At 40.3% G+C, this 15073-nt stretch overlaps 1 protein-coding gene across 3 annotated transcripts in view; it reads left to right on the top strand.

The window, feature by feature from the left end:
- The window catches only part of STAC (SH3 and cysteine rich domain), a 134607-nt gene that overhangs the window by 54607 nt on the left and 64927 nt on the right, over window positions 1-15073 (top strand). The window lies entirely within an intron of this gene.

Genomic DNA, 15073 nt, shown 5'->3' on the forward strand with positions numbered 1-15073 from the left:
GATATTCCTGTGTCATAATTAGCCCTTGTCCTTCCCAGATAAAATAAAATGAGGGAGTGACGATGGTAGAAAGAGCACAAGCATAGAATCAGACGGCCTGGATTGGAGCCCCATGCAGTTGGTGACCTAGCGCCAGCGACTCACATTCTCTGAACTTGTGTCCACATCTTATATGGAGATGATAATACCACTCTCGGGTTCTGTATGGATTAATGAACTGGCAGAGGGGAAGTACCAGGAACCTAGTAGGCTCTCAGTAAAGAGAGCCCATTGGGGTTGGTATTATTATCATTATTATTAAAGGAGAAAATAGTCGTTACTCTCCTTGAAACAAAGAGAGATATTCGGAGGGTAAACCAAATTAGTTTACGGGGAAAAAAATTAAACTTAATAGGCATAACTATTTCAAAAAATAATGTTGAAATAAGTAATTAGTCCCTCACCTACATAGCAATGTTTTGCATACACTTTAAGGATTATCTCTAATTCTGCATTGCATATTTTATGACCAAGTGGGTGTTTAGAAGAGAGTGATCAGAATGCTGAGTGGTATGTCAAAATAAAATTGTGAGTAAACCCTGGGAGTTTGGTGTGGGAAAGTCTAAGGATGTACAGCTGTATTTCAAAATACAATACTAGAAGAGTCAAAAGACTCATTCTGTGTGGCTATAGAGCGAAGGGTTAGGAACAAGGGGTAAAGTTCAAAGGCAAATTTCACTGAGAATCTAACCATCTAACTGATACACTTGACCTGTAATTGAATGGCTTGCTTTGTGAGCAGTGTGTGGTTTAACTTCCGTTAGGCACAGGTCATCTCAGAGGTGTTTTCTTACGTAAATAACTGATACTCTTTGAAATGAGACTTGGAATGTTTGTTGCTTCCTACAGAGGCCAGTGTCTGTCATCATTGAACTTGGACAGATCAGTGGTTTCCAGTATGGCCAGGAAGGCAAGGTTCTGCGATTCGCTTCACCCTTGACCAAGACCCAGTTAAGGAGAGGGATATTCAAAGTGGGGTGCAATGCCAGCCCCTTTTGCGACCATACACACAAGGCCTGTCCTCACCTTTAGAAAACCATTATCTACTCACATTCTCATTTTCTAGTTACTATTATTCATGGTCTTCCTTCAAACACACCCCACGTAGGAACAGTGCTGGGTTAGTCAGGATTTCCACAACAATGCTGCATCACAAATACTGTAAAACTCCAGCACTTAAAGTAGCTTGCTTTTATTCTTACTCAGGCATCTTCAAATCAGCTGGGGTTTGGCTGATCCAGACTCAGCTCAGTCACTTCGTCTTCTCCTGTTTCTTATTTCTTACCCTTACCTTGGACCAGTGGGCTAGCCATATCATGTTCTTCTCATGGCAAGGTCAAGTGGAAGCATACAAAGCTTCTTAAGGCCTTCAATTAGAGATGACACTGTCTCTTCTGCTAGCATTCCACCAGGATACGGGCCAAGCCCATGTCAAGGGACGGAGAAGTGTACACTCAAAGCCATCTGGCAAAGGGCACAGGTATAGGGAGGGGTGAAGAATGGGGTCAACAATTCAATCTACCACAGTGTTAAACTTGGCCTCTGGATTACTAACTTTCTTTCTTTGGTAGACTCCGCTAAGTCTGGAGCCATACCACCCTTCCACTTCACTTCCCCATCTGGAAGTAACGCCTGGCATCTTACTCTGAGCATGGTGGGGAGCGGTTCTCACCATGTTCTATGTTCAGAGAATAAGGAATTTGGTTTCCAACTTAGTTTTTGTATCTGCCTTGTCAGCTTCTGACGCATCCCTTTCAATTTCCACACAAATTTCTACCAGGCCTTGTCAAGGCAGTGCTATAATGCTTAAGAAGGTGATGAAAAGTCGGCGTTTTCAATCTCATCGTGACCAGTGTGAAAAGACAAACAGAACATGTTGTTTTTAAATGATTAATGAAATGAGTTCAGGTCGGAGGAATGTCACAACTATTACTCTACAGAGGATTCTAGGTACACCTCAAGTATAGCAACAATTTTAAAAGATTATTTTGAAAACACACACACACACACACAAAACATGCCCTGTGCCAAAGAGAATTACACTATATGTTTCTTCATCACAAATATGTATTGCAGCTGCCTTTTTATCTTAAAAAAGAAAGAGGGAAAAAATAGTCACCAAGGCATGCTGCTCTTTTCAGATGAAAACAAAGTAAACCAAACAGTAGACTCCTTCTAGGAAAGAAGAAAGGGATTAGAGAGACAGTGCGAGGCAGGAGGGAAAGGGGAGAGAGAAAAGGCAGGAAGGAGGAGGTGAGGAGAGGAAGAGAAGTGAGGTAAAGTAGAGGTTGATAAATGTCTTAACTTCCTGAAACAATGCATAGGGCTTTGTAATCTGTAATAACAGAGAACAGTTGATCTCCCCCTTTTCACTTTCTTTACTCTTCAAACCTAGTCTCCTGTCTCTACATATATCACCTGAAGATTTGTTTCTTCCAGCCACAGGTCATCTTCATATTCTAAATTCTAGGGAAAGACCACCTGCTATTAACCTCTTAGAATGACATTTTGGAAAACATATTAAAGCAGTTGTTTCTTTTTTTCCTTTCAAATAAGAACCAAAGGTTACATAATGGTGGCCAAGGAAAATCAAATATCATTGGTGCACTTTCTAGTGGATGGATAATTGTTTAAAAATAAAAGGAAACTGGCATCCTCACTGTCTAGGACTTTGGAGTTGAAATGGACACTCAGAGTTGGATTTACAAGGCCTCGCATCGGGCATTGCCTGAATGCCTGTGCCTGAAAGATGGAAAGGCTACATACTTGCCACAAGAATGGGATCACTAAAGGTAGACCAGGACCCCAGCCTCATTCCCTGCCTACCCATTTATAATTTCCCTAGCTGTTTTACTCTGTAACTCATTCCCTGTTGCCCTTGGACTTGACACCTGAGATTACTCCTCCCCTGTTGACCCAGGTCCCAGGCCTCTTGGGTTCAGCAGGCACTGCGACATGCCTTCCTGCTCATCTAATCTTGCCTCCAGGACATTGCTACCCTTTATGATCACCTCCTTAGACTATTCCTTTGCAGAAAATTTGGTCACCTATGAAAGCCAAACGTGATCAACCGAAGCTTTCATGGAGACCCATGAGAAATACACAGTCAAGTGTGCCTATCAATCCCAATGCTAGATGCCCCAGCCTTTGAGTCAACAGGACCCAAGACCTAGCTTTAGACTAGGATAATCCTCTTGTGCTTCGTTAGATGAACATACTTCTTCCACCAAGCACATCCACTCTTGCCATCTTTAGGCCTTGGCAATGGGAATTAGGTGGAGGACTCATCTTCATTATGCATCAACTAAATGTATTCCATCTATGACACTCTGTCATTACATTGAATTAACTGTCTATGATGACTCATTTCGAGAGAGCTTTGTATTTCCTTGTGGTAATCTGCATCTCATTGAAATTTCAAAGACTTGAACAATTCAACATGTGTTAGTTACTAATGTAACTAGCTCAATGCATGAATCTACTCCACATATTAAGGAGGCTTTTCCAAGGCACTCCATTCTTCTATTGACTGCCAGATACCTTGTTTCCAAAACTATTTTTAAATTAACAAAATCTTTTTAGTTGGCGTCCACTTAGAAGGCATGGATTATTAAATGGGCTCATATTTTCTATACAAATATTTAGCAAAATGGTTAGATTTTATTGCCTAAAATTTCAACTTTCTTTGTATAGTTAGTGCAGGCTCAAAGAATCATGCACATTCCACCTGTCCATGTAGCAAGCACTGGGGGAAATAATGGCTTTGTCTTAGGTAAAAATCCCTGAAACGGGTATGAGACAGAGATACTTGTGAACGTGGTTTGTTGTGGGGAGTGCCCTCAGGAGAAGGGCAATCAGAGAAGGAGGGGGCGCAGGGGGAGGAGCTGAGGACGTGGCCTCAGCTGGAACTGGCGTCAGACTGGTCCCATTCATAGGGAGCTCTGGAGCACAGATATTATATCAGCTAGTGGTGCCATCTTGAGACAAAGGAGCTGGCCTTTGTATACTTCTGTCACTCAGTCATGGCTGCCCCCAGGAGGAAGTGGGGTGTGATATCTCAGGCAAGGGGGACCCCATTTGGCTGAGAACAATTCTCTGAAAAAAAGGGCACCTGTGAGCCATTAGCAGCCAACACTTACAGCATCAGTATGACAAGTAAGACCTGGAAAAGGCACCAACAGCACGCTGCATCTGTACACATACTCCAATGCTACAAGACGCAACATAAAATCATCTTCCACTAGGAGTGAATTTAAAATGCAGATGGACCTTTGGCATTGTTGCACCTATAACATTGCATTACCATTATAATGAATAATATAACATGAGGAAATATTACATTACACTGAGTCTAGGACCTTTCTGCTCTAATCTTGTTTGACCATTAGTTTAATTGTTTCCTGACCTATTCTGACCTCATCCAATTGCTCAGAAAAGCCAGGTCAACCAAACCTTGAAGGGAAAAATACACACACACACACACACACACACACACACACACACACACACACAACTAAACAGACAAAGCAGTGTTCACTCACCAATGAAGCTGTCTCTTGGTTGGAAAGGCCAAACAGAAATCAAGGGGAATACTAAAAAGCAAATGTCAAATCTGTGTACTCGCAGAATGAAATTAAAACTCTGAGGTACCATCAATCATTTAACTGGGCAATTGTTTTAGAAGCTTTATAGCTTAATAAGAAAATACAAATGCTCTCTAGAAATGTTTCTTAAATTTCAAATCCTTTCTTTGGAGCCATGTTATGTGTCCATCTTAAAATGCAGTGTGCAAACTCCAGTGGTTTTTCCAACAGGGTTGTTAATAATCTCTGGTGTCTTCACTGTTGAACAATAGCACTAACTTACCTGCTGTTTTTCTATTAGAGGACAACATACAATGTAATGCCCAGTACAACAGAACATCATTTCTTTATCTTCTTTGCTTATCCAACCCCCTTGAGAGAATCGTGTTAATCTTAGAAACAGAATGTTAAGTGAAAGTAAGAAAATGGAGCACAGTTGGGCTAAGGAGATGGTGACTCTACCAGATGAGGAATGTCTGCAGGAGTTGGCAACGTTTGGTATGGAGAAGACTTGGGAGAACATGGTCTTTGTCTTCAAATAGCTGAGGAGAGCTTATCTAGAAGAGGATTTAAACTCAGCCAGGGTTTCAAGGGTGCAATGATGGATGATACAATGAGGCAGTTCAAGACAATAAAAGGAAAAGCTTCTAAAAGGAAAAAAGTTTCTAAACGCTTCTGGAAGTAGGCTCCCTAGATTTGGGGAGGAGGGATTTTCCACTGTAAAATATATGTTTAGAAAATGCTGTGCACTCTACTCCTTTAGCTATTCATAGCACACATTAGCATTTCGAAGCCCTGCTGTCCTGAAAACAACCAGGTGTTATCATTGGAGAACAGAGGCTGTGGAGCAAATGGATTATAACTAAAGAGTTCTCCCTCCTAATGTCTACTTGTCCCTAATTCCGCTTGGCTGCTATTGAACACTGTGTGGCAGGTATTTCTTTGATGTAAACCATTCACAAAGCCTTTCCAATGCCTGCAAAAGCAAATTCATTAAAGAGTTATTGAGATGTCGATTTAGGCCCAGTGTTCCCAGAAAATATTATACCCAGCACTGTTCAATGAAAGGGGCACAAAATACTTTTAAGCCACCATCTTCTATTAGTTTCTTGAAAAATGAGGCCTACTGCCATGCAATGTTTATTTTAAGAAATCTCTCACTGAAAATTACATAAATGAGAAAGTAAACCACATGCCTTCCAGCAAAGATGGAATAGAAATGAATGTTGGTGAGCTCCAAGAAAGGACGTATCTTAAAGTCTCACACAGAAATGGAAGCAACGCCTGTTAGGGGCTAGTTATGCTCTGGGGCAGAACATGGGACCAGCATGTCATCCCTTTGAAAATGTGAAAATCCTTGACCTGCAGCCACAAGAGAAGACAGGATTAGAAGAGGTGGAGAGGACTGCCGGTGTTACTATATTTCTCCCCACTCTCCCTCAGACATCCTATTCCGTGTGGAAGGTCCTAATATTATTTTCCGAGCCCATTTTTCTGTGCCTTAGTGTTTTGCTCTTCCTTCTGTAACATATGGGATACCTTTCCTTCTTGCTCCATTCTCTCCATCTATCCGAGTCCCACATGTATAAAGACCCAATTAATATGCTTTCTCCAGTTCTTGGGTGACCATTTGTTTTCTCTGAACTTGCATGCCACTTCCCAAACAGATTAGACTTTGGTGATCTACTTGAAGACACAATCAGCTCTAATTTATGTGTCTATTCCCACAGCAGCTAGCTCAGCACACACCTGGCACTTAGCAAGCATTTAAAAATAGTAATTAGTAAGTGGGGGAAAAACATAATCTGCCTTCAAATACTAACCAACAGAAATAGAAGTGAATTAAAAGCAATATAGGAGGAAAACATGGCAGAATCTTTAATTCTTCTGAAAGTCACTCCCAAGTATATCCAGGCTGCCCAAGGGCTACCCAAGTCTGCCCAAAAGGAAGCTTGACACAGAAACTTGGTTTTCTCATCTGTCATCTTTTACTTCATTTGTGTTGCATAATTTAATGTACAAAGGAACATTACTCAGTGTACAAAGGAACATCACAGGGGTATCTTCATTGTAAATTATATCCCTATCAAATAAAATGACATCCTATCCTGTTTAATATTTTTGTTATGAATCCCACTGTGATAATACTTCCAACTTGGTTTTTAAATATTTGCCTGATATGACTTTATCTACCCTTTAACTTTACACCTTTGCTTGTCATGTTATCTAAGTGCTTCTTTTGAAAATATACTTCATTGGATCTTAGATTCCTCCTTTTCCTCAACCTGAATTTTTACTCTTAAACAGAAGAGGATTATAGATTTGCATTCTTTGCTATAAGTGAAATATTTGGCTTTCCTTCTGTCTATTACTACGTGATTTCTATTTTATGTTTCCCATTTTCTTACATTGTGTGTGTGTGTGTGTGTGTGTGTGTGTGTGTGGTAGCAGTGTGTGGTTTATGTGTTCTTTCCTATTCTAACCTCCTGTATTTTGGAAGATGTATAATATATTCTTCTCCTAATGAGGTTTTAAAAAAACACTATTCTACATTTCTCAAGTTATAAAAAAGTAAAAATAAATATTATATTTTGAGTCCTCTGTTATTCCAGATAAGCTCACAAAACTTTTAATCCCAACTCCTACCCCACCAATAGTATTTCCACTCCTTTTTTTGCAAATTAAATATAGCACTCTTGTCAATCCAGATTTTTATTGTTATTCCAATGTTTTGCAATTCAGACCTTTGAGAATAAATCTTAAGATATGTGTATATTTTATAACAAGATTTATATATCTATTTAGACATTTCTAGTTCTAAGTGATTTCAGCATTTACCACCAGTTCTACTATTACATAACATCTCCATTTTTAAGCTCTTATTTTTACCTTGTTTCTCAGTTATTCAGTATATATTTGCAGTAATATTTTTCAAGAAGTGAACATGAGCACCAAAGGCATAGGGAGTGAATTGCCATGGGCCACACTTGCTTGGCTAATTAATCTCTTACAGATTGGGGCTGATTGGTGCAGAATCCAACTCAGGGCTTCTGGTAGTTTCCACTTAATGTCCCTCAGCCATATTCTGTGGTTTTATGTTCTTGCCACTTTGCTTTTACTGAAGCTAATAGCACACTCTCCCCTTCCATATTAGTCCATGAAATCCAAAGATTGGGAACTGCTGCTTTATGATAATAATTAAATCATCTGTCATATCCTCCACTACCCCTAAAAGGCATTTTGATTGTGAAATTTTATTTTCTGCTTCCCTATATTTCCCATGAATTCTCCCATGGTTTTTTAAATTAAATTTATTTAATTTAATCCAAGTGTACATTTCTATAACCCATCATCTGGATATTACACTGTGTGTTCACCACCCAGAGTCAGTTCCCCTTCCATCACCATATATTTGACCCCCTTTCCACTCTTCTACCACCACCCTCCCCACTTACCCAGATATATTTTTTTAATTTCTTCTTTTGACTCATTTATCATTATATATGGTTCTCTTGTATTTTATTGTCAGCCAAAAGCAGATGTTGTCTATAATTGTCTTTTTCGACATAGTACATAACCCTTCAAAATATGTCTTCTCTTATGGCATTTTTGAAATGAGTAAAGACAATAGGTTATGTAATACAGTCACCTGGCAAATGTGACAGCATAGAGTCCAGAGGGCAAAGGCTATGATGTGTCGCGTTCACTGTAGTATCCTTAGCACTAAGCCAGCACCCATTCTGTAATAGGTGTTCAATATGAATTTGTAGAATAAATGAATAGATAACGAGTGCTTAGCCAATGAGAAATATTTTATCAGAATTATGATTCTGATTATGTTTATTATACACAAAGCAACATATTCGGAATTAAGAAGGAGGAACTCTGGATAATCCCAATAATAAATTATCCATTAAACACTGAGTGTCAGGCCCTGTGCCGATATCTAACATCATCATAAATTCAAGTGAGGAGACTAAGAGGTAGCAAAAGGAAAGGGAACAAAAGTTATGTAGAAACTGGAAGAGGTAAGAAGGAGCTCCTGCCACTTTAAGCTGAGACCTCTTGGGCCTCCCTCCACAATACTCTGCAGTGTTCAGAGGACAAGGTATGTCTAATAGGTCTCAGGATGCTCTCACGGGCATCCCAAGGGCATCCCATCCCCTACCCTCATCCAGTTGATCAGGCTGAGATGTCCTGAAGCCAGATCACTGATGGGAGAATATCTGAACTCCATCTGGGGGACCAGTTTGGGGAAGTCAGGAAGCCAAAGGAACTGTCAGAGTCTGCTTAGTCTCAATGATGTCGGTCGCACTTCTGCATGTGTTCCTAATTCTGTTTTTCTTAATGCACACATACGGTGATGTTAGGAAGACATGGACACTGCCTCCCTCCTCCACCCCATCATTAAACATCTCATGACTATTAAGAATAAGAAAGGGACCAAGTTCTGAAAAGAGAATCTTTATATGTGTACAGCTTTCCAGAAAATAAAATCTTCCCAAGTTGCCAGACACTACTGCTATCTTATCAATGTCAGAAAGAAAATGCGGAACTTCATTCTTGTGAACTGTTTATTTTACTAGTAATTGACCAAAGTCTTACATGGTCAGATTTGGATAAAATTGTAAAAAAAAAAAAAAAAAAAAGAAGAAGAAGAAAAAGTCAGCCAAAGGAAAGAGACTGTCCCTCTTATTAAATTACAGATCATGATGCTTGCAAGTGCTTTGTTGATTTCCTGAATCATGGCATAGAGGGGATCTTTCAGAAAAATAAGTGGGTTTTTTTTGCCCAAAAGAAGAGATTTGTATTTTGGGCCTTTTAAGACCATACTTTAGCAGAAAGAAATGACAATACAGGAAAGTATTTTCACTGCATATATAACTGACCAGAAAGGAGATAACTATCATTTAAGATGGTTTTTTGTTAAATTTTTAGTTATTTCCTATAAGTCACCAGCTAGATGCTATTTAGTAATATCATAGCAAATCTATTCTGTATATATATATTTCCATGTTCTTCCAAGACCCACTGGGCTTCATATATTTTCTCCCTGTCCCATCAACCAATAAATAAAAATGGTGCCCAGGGCAGAAGGAAAGGAGCAGAAATCATTGAAGGTGGAGCTTGGGTGGACAGAGAGTAGGCACTACTGTGAGTCCTGGATACACTGTGAGGGTTCCTAAACTTGAAGCTGCAACACTTTGTCCTGACTGTGCTATTGCTGATTCAAGCCTTCCTGCTTGAGATTCAGCCCAAGCCATGACAGACGAATGTAGAGAGGCTGCCTGCCTTTGGACCCACGATTAGCTCTGTGTTTGGAGGCTAGAGGTCTACAGGAATAAGATCTCCAATTATAAATACAGCGAGATAAAGACCTGTTGGAAATTGTGTAGCCTGCGCGTCCATTCAGTGGCCATAACAGGGAATGATCCACTGACCTACTTTGGAATGGTCACCTTGGTTGTGCAGCCACAGTGGACAGCACACCATAAAATGATAGAACTGGGCCAGTAGTAAAAAATGGGACAGCCTCCTGTATGTGTCTGAGGCTCAAAGCACCAGGCAGAGGTGTGTGTGTGTGTGTGTCTATTGGAGATACCTGTACATTGTGACCCAGCCATTAAGGGCAGAGGATGGGGGCAAGAGAAATGCATGGCACAATCCTACTAAAGCATTCTTTTTGTAACTTATCAAACACTGCCTGGTTGTACAGCCAGAAAAACAAAGCATAGATTATTTTTTCACATGCTAAGCTTATCTGAAAAGCTTAGCTTATTTCTGGAAAAATCCAGAAGCCTATAGCTACCCTGCACACCCCACCCCCACAACATGACAACAAACAAGTTCATGAGTGCACACCCTTACACATGTGCGTGCATGTATACACCATACACACACTCCCACACTTCCACCTTCTACCACACAGGAAATGTGTTTCCATTGACATTGCAGGATCATGGTTTAAAAAATTCATACCTACTTCAGCCTGTGCCTGACCCCTCACAATAGGAGATCCAGGTAGCATCTTCATCCTGTTTATAATGCCATCAAGAGAAGTAACAAGAACTGTATGTTATTAAAACTCAGGAGGGCCAATGAATGAGCCTGACTGTGTTTGATGCAGGACTGTATCACTTTGCATGAGATCAGCCTGATATCTCTGAAAAGGAGATTTGAAGAATTACACTCAAACCCCTAGCTTGATGCTTATTCTAAAACTTTAGTAGCTGACAAAGGGGGGAAAGTAAGGTCTTTGTCTCATCAGATTTGTAGAAGGTGAAATTTCATTCTCTACCCTTAACAGTCATCATCAATGGTACTGGTGAACATGTACAAGTGGGTCATTACAAACTAACTCAAAATACAGACCTACAAGAGAGAGTCAGGAGAGGGGGCAGAATGGTGCAGAGGGGTCAGGGCTGGGTACTTACTGACTGACCTTCTCTCAATCCCAGTGTCTTTCAAATGAGATTGAAAATAACAGTAACTACTTAATGGAATTTACTGACAAAGTGATATATATGAATGTTCTTTGTGAACTACTATAAAACTGAAAAGCCGTTCACTATTATTAAAGCTATCTTTATATATGAAAGGTTAATATTAATCCTATGCCAACTTCCTTGGAAAGCACTTTGGGGGGAGAGAAGGAGTGGGGCATAGATTGGTCAATCCATTCTTGGGAGGTCTGAGGATAAATACAAATTCTCAAGACTTGAGCTAGAAGAACAATTCTGCAGAAAGCAAATGAGAATGTGAAAACTGCAGACCTTAGAGAAGAGGCGAAGGCAGAGCAGCAGAGATTATTAATACTGGGGTCAGGGGTGTCAAGTTCAGAGATTGCCCAGATAGTCATGAGAAAATGATCATCCAGGAGAGCATCGCCTCTCAGAATTTTAAGCCAAACATACGAAACAGAAGGAAAGCTTGGCGACCCTGGTATCACAATGTGAACTGATGACCCAGAGGGCAAAGGTTATGGACTCCAAACTCAAAGCCCTGAGCCAACCCAACTCCTGTTGCTATTTTTAAAGCTCAGTGCGGGTGAGGGGCGGGGGAAGTTGGGAGAGTTTTTCCACTAGTAGTCAAGAACCGAAATAGGAAAGATCAACAGAGGCATTTATAAACAATGAATGCCATTAATTTTTTTTAAGCTAAGAAGGGGTTGGAAAAGTTGTAGTATAGCAAGGAGTAGGGAATATAGGGAGGGAAAGAGAGCCCAGCAGTCTTCACAATTTTTAGTGGTCCTTTCTGCTTGCTTGATGGCATTTCAAGTCACTGGTGAATTACTATATTAGTGAATTTCCCGGAAAACTTGAAAACCATCTTGTTCAATTGAAATCATAGTATGGGAGAGATAGAATGGGTTATTTTTAATCAAGTTCCCATGACTGAAGTTCAACTGCGATGGGAAATATGTTCCCCTTTTTGCTCTTTTACAGAAAACTTTCTCACTATTGAGTGATATCTAGAGTTTGGGAGAAGATTAAGCTGCATTGCTCTGATTAAAAAGCTCAAGCTCTTTCTAATTCTCCACATTATGAGGACAGTGACAGGTAACCTAGGGCTCCTTTTAGGAAAGAGGTTTGAGCTATGTCTGCTAAATTTACCAGCATGGTGCAACAAGAAGACCATTAGACCATGAGGCTGGACACTAGTATTTTAAAACCAGCTCTGCCATAAAGGAGTAGTATAATGTTTGTCAAGTCACTTTGCTTCTCGGAGCCTGAGTTTCTTTATCTGTCAAATGAGAGGGCTGACTAGATCTGGGAGGGCACGTTGGTTTCCATACTAATTGATTGCCAATGATTGCCCAAAGAAGCTTCTAAACCTGCATCATAGCTCAATGAGATAACTATTGTGATTGATTAGTGATGTCTGCCATGTACACAAAATGAAGGGCTTTTTCAACACGTACGCTATGTATTTGCTATCTCTAGGCTACCGATCTCCAGGGCGGGACTTCTCAAAAATTGAATATGCATGCAGATCGTTTGGAAATCTTGGTGAGATGCATATCCTGATTTAGTGGATCTGGGTTATGGCCTGAGATTCTACATTCCTTACAGGGTCTCAGGTGATGCCAATGATGTTGGTCCATAGGCCGCTCTTTATGTTGCAAGGCACTAAGTTATCTTTCTAACTAAATTCGATGACACTCTGTGGGGACAAAGCCCCAAAAAGCAGTTTCCAGGCTCTCGGCCTCACATAGAAAGGTGCTGGCTCGGGTAGTAAATGGCCATCAACTGTAATCAGATGGCCATCAGCTGTGGCTAGTTGGCCATCAGCTGTAACCCGTAAGCCATTGGCCACTAATATAACTGCTGTGGCTATGCTAGCAGAAAAAAATGGGGGCTAGCAAGAAGACGGTGGTTGGCAAGCGCGGACTGCTGTTAGGACGGCGGGTTGCAGATTATGTAGATCCTGCTTCCTGTGTCTCCAGCCCAGCCGCCAGCAAGAATATATTGGTTTGACTCCCCTATCTATGACTCCGTGGGTGTTCCTTTTTGGCCTCACCATGTCCTGTGTTCTTATGTGGGGATCAGGACCAGAGACCCCGCAGGCCACCCCGCACTACACACTCTTAATTCCACACATCACTAAGACCTATGTAGAAGGCGTTAGGTACTTGGGAAAGAGAAAATGAAGTACAGAAATAACAGAGAAGAGAGCTAATTTTAAATTTTCATAAATTTGTTTCTTACATATTCATTTCATTCTTTCCACAGATACTTAATAAATATGGGGTGCTTATAAATAATTGGGGATACATATGTAAATATGTAACCCAAGAAATATTTAGATTGCTGCAAAAGTAATTTTGGTTTTTGTGATTATTTTTAACCTTTCAAACCGCAATTACCTTTGCACCAACCTAAAGTTCTAGGGAAACTGAAGTAAGAGAACGATAGTTCTACCTGAGGAGGAAGAGGTCAATGAAAGTTCCATAAAGAATGTGGCACTTGAGTAGGGAACTGAAGGATGAATGAGAGTTCACCACTCCCTACCAAACTCATTATAATTCTTAGAAGCACCTTCCGGTGGAGTACAAAGAACCAAAACGTGCCAGGTTTTCTTTAAAAGAAAAATATAGCAGTCAACTCTTAATTTCTCATCAGATGAAGAGATAGCCTACAGATTTATCCAGGTTAACCACTGTCGCTCTATTCTTTTCATAGACTTCACATGGGAAGCATCATTTCCAAAAAGCAAATCAGGTGGTTATACTATTTGGCTTTGGTCTGAAATGGTATTTAAAAAGAGTTCTCGACAAGTTCATCATTTTATCCCCAATTTCCAAATGTGATGGAAATCTGATACCTTGATGCAACCAGAAAATATAGCTAAAAGGTTTCGGTCAAACCTAGTTGCTTGAGGGGAAGAAATAAATAATTCGAGGACACCAGCCAGTGATGCAATGCCAGGTGTGGATGAAGTCAGACCTGATTTAGGATTGCAGCTCTCCCACTTACTAGCTATATAATCCTGGGTAAATTGTTTAAGCTACCTGATCTTCAATTTTCCATCTGTTAAGTGTGGAATAGCAACACAATTCAAAGAACATATGGAAGCTTCCTAATCCTTGGTGATCCTGAGCACAGTCCCCCTATCAAGTGGTCCTGATCCTGCTGGTCTCTCAGTTTTCAGCATTTCAAGAATAAAGACAAGCAGTTCTTCTGTGTACAGGAACGAAGAGGGAATTTGTAATCAAGAAACCTGGGTTCGAATCTCATCTCTGCACCCTCTTTTCCATTGACCTTAGACCAAGGACTCCCCGCCTCAAGCCTCAGTTTCCTCAGAAATAGAAAGCTGAAAATAATTGTTTATCTACATCCATGGATCTCAACTGGGGAGGGGTTCAAGGTAGGGGTTCCTAGGTAGGGGTTCAAGATGTAGCAAATAAAAAGACAGGACACCCAGTTAAGTTTGAATTTCAGAAAAACAACCAATAAGTTTTTAGTATAAGTGTGTCACAAGCAATATTTGGGATATAAGTATCTCATACAATATTTGAGATATTCCTATACTAGAAACTAATTTATCTTAAACTAAAATTTAACTGGACTTTCTATAATTTATTTAGCAACCCTGCCCCTAAGGACATTGGATAATATCTGGAGATATTTTGGGTTGTCACAATTCAGGATGGGGGTGCTATTGTGTTAAGTAGGTAGAGGCCAGAAATGCTGCTAACCATCTACAACGCACAGGATCTCTCTCTCTCTCTCTCTCTCTCTCTCTCTCTCTCTCTCTCTCTCTCTCTCTCTCTCACACACACACACACACACACACACACACACACACACACACACACACCAAAGAATTATCAGGCCCCAAATATCAATAGTGCAGAGGCTCAGAAACTCTGCTCAGAAAACTTGGATTAAAAAAAAAAAAGTGCTTTGAAATCTATAAAACATTGAAAGCTGCCCATTAAATTTTGAAGG

This window comes from Rhinolophus hipposideros, assembly GCF_964194185.1.
Source record: "Rhinolophus hipposideros genome assembly, chromosome: 14".
NCBI classification, from domain to species: domain Eukaryota; kingdom Metazoa; phylum Chordata; class Mammalia; order Chiroptera; family Rhinolophidae; genus Rhinolophus; species Rhinolophus hipposideros.